At 53.3% G+C, this 4,878-nt stretch overlaps 1 long non-coding RNA gene across 1 annotated transcript; it reads left to right on the forward strand.

The window, feature by feature from the left end:
- The first annotated feature begins 541 nt into the window (after positions 1-541).
- LOC135324861 (uncharacterized) lies at positions 542-2,135 on the forward strand. Its single transcript, XR_010386097.1, has 4 exons — positions 542-1,219; positions 1,311-1,351; positions 1,435-1,479; positions 1,579-2,135. It is a non-coding gene; the product is annotated as an uncharacterized LOC135324861 (long non-coding RNA).
- The last annotated feature ends 2,743 nt before the right edge of the window (positions 2,136-4,878 follow it).

Genomic DNA, 4,878 nt, shown 5'->3' on the forward strand with positions numbered 1-4,878 from the left:
TTTTGTTTTTTTCCAGGTGCCACGGGCTTCCCCCCGGGCAGGATGTTGGCGTTTGGAGTTGTTGCGGTGCAGGTGAGTGGAGCGCCGATGGCGCTTTGGTGGAGGGTGCCCTTGCAGATGGGGATGGAGCTGACTGGCAAGGGGGTGACTGCTTGTGCTCTGGTTTGGCAGGTGATGAAGGCAAATGTGGTGAGCAAAGGAAGATCAGTGTGGATGCGGCTGCTGCTGAGGATGGCTCTTGAGGACCGGTGACCTACAGCACTGCCACAGTTAAGTTGAGGGGCAAAGGGTGTTGGGGCATCCTCAGTTTCTGTGTATGTGTGTGTGCGTGCTGATGTTCAGTGTAGAGTGGAGGGTTGTTCTGGATGAGTGGTGTGTGTGAGGCAGAGGCAGTGGGGTGTGCATGGCAGAAAGCGAGGGTGGGTGTCAGGCAGGGCAGCTCCAGCCTGTGTCTGTGTTGTTGTGTAGTTTATGTGGTGTGTGTTGTAGCTGTGCTATCTTTTGCTCAGGTCTTGATGTTGCTCTTGCTCTTTGTGCTCAAAGAGCACAGCCTATGCTCTGCAGCGGTAGCGTGGCAGGCATCCATTGTCTTTTGCCTGGCCAGACTCATCAGCGTTGCTCCAATGGACTACATCTTGTTCTGCACAGGCAGCTGAAAGGGGCAGTCTGTCACTGTGACTCTGCATTGTGGCCGTTTGCAGTGTAGTCATAGTCGAGGCCTCCTCGGCCGCACCTCTTCCGGGGCCGCTCTTGTTTTGCGTCTCGCTGGCGCCCTTTCAGGGTTTCCTTCCCTGCGTCATCATGGCCTCGGGTCTTTCTCGCCGGCCTCCTCTGCGTCAGTCTTCTGAGCTTTGCCGGTGCCTTTCCATCCTGGGCATTGACGTTTGACTCTTTTCTGGGCTCGTCCAGAGCCTAGGCCCTACGATGCCACCACTGTGTGGCTCTTCCTGGCCAGTAGTGTCTTATGTGTGGGAACAGGTTTTTTTTGTGTAGGGCTGTCCTCTGTGTTTGTGTCTGCTGTTTGTTTGTCTGTGTGTTTTTGGGGCTGGAGCTGCCTTGCCTGTGGGTGTTAGCCATGGTGGTGTGTGGAGTGTGTCCGTGATGGACTGGAGTGGTGGTGTTGCGGGCATCGTCTGAGTGTGTGATTTCTCTCTGTGCTTGCAGGTTTTGCGGGAAGTTGTGGAGAGAAGCAGCTGAGTGCTGAGAAGAGCCTGAGCAGGTGAGCGGGGGAGCTTGTTGGGTGTGATTTTATTGTGGTGTGGGTGGTGTTGGGCTGCCTGTCGGTGATGCCTTTTTCTCTGTTTTTTCAGGTCTGCTGTGGGCCTTTCCCAGGCGTGGCTGAGACTTTCAGGTGAGTGGATCGGAGCTGGATGTTGTAGGGCTGGTGAGTGCTGCCTGGCAGAAGAGTCACTTTGTTATTTTGTTTTCTTCCAGGTGCCACGGGCTTCCTCCCCAGGCATTGGAGTTGTTGTGGTGCAGGTGAGTGGAGTGCCGATGGCGCTTTGGTGGAGGGTGCCCTTGCAGATGGGGATGGAGCTGACTGGCAAGAGAGTGACTGCTTGTGCTCTGGTTTTGCAGGTGATGAAGGCAAATGTGGTGAGCAAAGGAAGATCAGTGTGGATGCGGCTGCTGCTGAGGATGGCTCTTGAGGACCGGTGACCTACAGCACTGCCACAGTTAAGTTGAGGGGCAAAGGGTGTTGGGGCATCCTCAGTTTCTGTGTATGTGTGTGTGCGTGCTGATGTTCAGTGTAGAGTGGAGGGTTGTTCTGGATGAGTGGTGTGTGTGAGGCAGAGGCAGTGGGGTGTGCATGGCAGAAAGTGAGGGTGGGTGTCAGGCAGGGCAGCTCCAGCCTGTGTCTGTGTTGTTGTGTAGTCTATGTGGTGTGTGTTGTAGCTGTGCTATCTTTTGCTCAGGTCTTGATGTTGCTCTTGCTCTTTGTGCTCAAGGAGCACAGCCTATGCTCTGCAGCAGTAGTGTGGCAGGCATCCATTGTCTTTTGCCTGGCCAGACTCATCAGCATTGCTCCAATGGACTACGTCTTGTTCTGCATAGGCAGCTGAAAGGGGTGGTCTGTGACTCTGACTGTGCATTGTGGCCGTTTGCGGTCCGTCATAGTCGTGGCCACCGTTGAGGCCTCATCGGCCACACCTCTTCCGGGGCCGCTCTTGTCTTGCGTCTCGCTGGCGCCCTTTCAGGGTTTCCTTCCCTGTGTCATCATGGCCTTGGGTCTTTCTCGCCGGCCTCCTCTGCGTCAGTCTTCTGAGCTTTGCCGGTCCCTTTCCATCCTGGGCATTGACGTTTGACTCTTTTCTGGGCTTGTCCAGAGCCTCGGCCCTACGACGCCATGACCGTGCGGCTCTTTCTGGCCGGCAGTCTTATGTGTGGGAATAGGGTTTTTTTTGTGTAGGGCTGTCCTCTGTGTTTGTGTCTGCTGTTTGTTTGTCTGTGTGTTTTTGGGGCTGGAGCTGCCTTGCCTGTGGGTGTTAGCCATGGTGGTGTGTGGAGTGTGTCCGTGATGGACTGGAGTGGTGGTGTTGCGGGCATCGTCTGAGTGTGTGACTTCTCTCTGTGCTTGCAGGTTTTGCGGGAAGTTGTGGAGAGAAGCAGCTGAGTGCTGAGAAGAGCCTGAGCAGGTGAGTGGGGCAGCCTGTTGGGTGTGATTTTATTGTGGTGTGGGTGGTGTTGGGCTGCCTGTCGGTGATGCCTTTTTCTCTGTTTTTTCAGGTCTGCTGTGGGCCTTTCCCAGGCGTGGCTGAGACTTTCAGGTGAGTGGATCGGAGCTGGATGTTGTAGGGCTGGTGAGCGCTGCCTGGCAGAAGGGTCACTTTGTTATTTTGTTTTTTTCCAGGCGCCACGGGCTTCCCCCCAGGCAGGATGTTGGCGTTTGGAGTTGTTGCGGTGCAGGTGAGTGGAGTGCCGATGGCGCTTTGGTGGAGGGTGCCCTTGCAGATGGGGATGGAGCTGACTGGCAAGGGGGTGACTGCTTGTGCTCTGGTTTGGCAGATGATGAAGGCAAATGTGGTGAGCAAAAGAAGATCAGAGGGTGTGGCTGCTGCAGAGGATGTGTCTGCTGTTGAGGATGCCTCTTGAGGAGCAACAGTGATGCAGAGCACTGCAAAAGCGAAGTGCATGGGCAAAGGGTGTTGCGGGGGGTGTGTGTGTGTGTGGGTGGGTGTGTGTGTGTGTGTGGCAGAGGCAGTGGGGTGTGCATGGCAGAAAGTGAGGGTGGGTGTCAGGCAGGGCAGCTCTAGCCTGTGTCTGTGTTGTTGTGTAGTGTATGTGGTGTGTGTTGTAGCTGTGCTATCTTTTGCTCAGGTCTTGATGTTGCCCTTGCTCTTTGTGCTCAAGGAGCACAGCATATGCTTTGTAGTGCTAGTGCAACAGGCATCTGCTGTCTTTTGTCTGGTCTTGACCGACTCATCTGTGTTGCTCCAATGATCATCTTGTTCTGTGCAGGCAGCTGAAAGCAGCAGTCTGTCACTGTGATTCTGCATTGTTTCTGGCCAATCATCTTGGCAGCCATCATTCAGGTCTTGTTGGTTGTGTGTTTTCTGAGGCCTCTCTTATTTTGCATCCTCCTGGTGCCCTTTCAGGGTTTTCTTCCCTGTGTCATCAGAGCCTCGGGTCTTTCTTGCCGGCCTCTTCTGCATGGCCGTTCCTCGCTTTGCCGGCCCCTTTCCATCACAGATGGTGGCATCTGACTCTTTTCTGGTCTTGTGGAGAGCACCAGAGCCGCACGGTCGTGGCATTGTAGGGCTTTCTGGCTGGCAGCATCTTGTGTGCTGGCATTGTTTTTTGCATGGAGGGTGTGTGTACGTGTCTGTGTGTACGTGTCTGTGTGTACGTGTCTGTGTGTACGTGTCTGTGTGTACGTGTCTGTGTGTACGTGTCTGTGTGTGTGTTTGGAGCTGCCTTGCCTGTGGGTGTAGTAATGGTAGTTGCCAGAGCAGAATAATGTATCTATGAAACACTTATTTTGTTTTTTCTTTTTTTTTTTGGGGGGGGGGGGGTTGTGTCAGTAAGAGATAAAAGTAGGTTTTTTTCTTTAATTTTTTTTATTGGGATGGCCATTTTGGGGGCGGGGGGGGGGGGTTCTATTCATGCCAGGATAGTGTTATCTTTAAATAAGGATGGAAGCATGTGGTTTTGTTAGTAGCTGTGATGACTGTCTGTGGTGGGAGTGTGTGGGCAGTTGGGTGGGCTTGGTGGTGCGTGTGTCTAACCTTGTATGCATGTGTTTTTCTTTTTCCAGGTTGTAGTTAGAATTTATTTTAAAATAATTTAAAAAAAAACCCCAGCTGGGGGATTTTTTTTTTTTCCCCCGGCTGGGTTTTTTTTCCCCCGGTCCCGGCCGCTCTGCGAGGCGATGATCATCGCCAATGTTGGTGCGGAGCTGTGGCTGGGGACTGGGGGTTTTGTAGGCAGGGCAGTTTTTGGAGGTGTCCAGTAATGCTGTTACTGGGAGCTGTCCAAAAGACTGGAGGCGCTTGCCTGTTACTGTAGGGAGGTAGAATGATTGTGGTGGGAGTGAGTGGGCAGCTGTGTGGTTGTTGGGTGGGCTTGGTGGTGAGTGTGTCTAACTTTGTATGCATGTGTTTTTCTTTTTCCAGGTTGTAGTTAGAATTTATTTTAAAATAATTAAAAAAAACCCCAGCTGGGGGATTTTTTTTTTTTCCCCCGGCTGGGTTTTTTTCCCCCCGGTCCCGGCCGCTCTGTGAGGCGATGATCATCGCCAATGTTGGTGCGGAGCTTTGGCTGGGGACCGGGGGTTTTGTAGGCAGGGCAGTTTTTGGAGGTGTCCAGTAACGTTGTTACTGGGAGCTGTCCAAAAGACTGGAGGCGCTTGCCGACTGATGAGAGTAGTAGCGGTGAGAA

Source organism: Dromaius novaehollandiae, chromosome Z (genome assembly GCF_036370855.1).
Source record: "Dromaius novaehollandiae isolate bDroNov1 chromosome Z, bDroNov1.hap1, whole genome shotgun sequence".
Lineage (NCBI taxonomy): Eukaryota > Metazoa > Chordata > Aves > Casuariiformes > Dromaiidae > Dromaius > Dromaius novaehollandiae.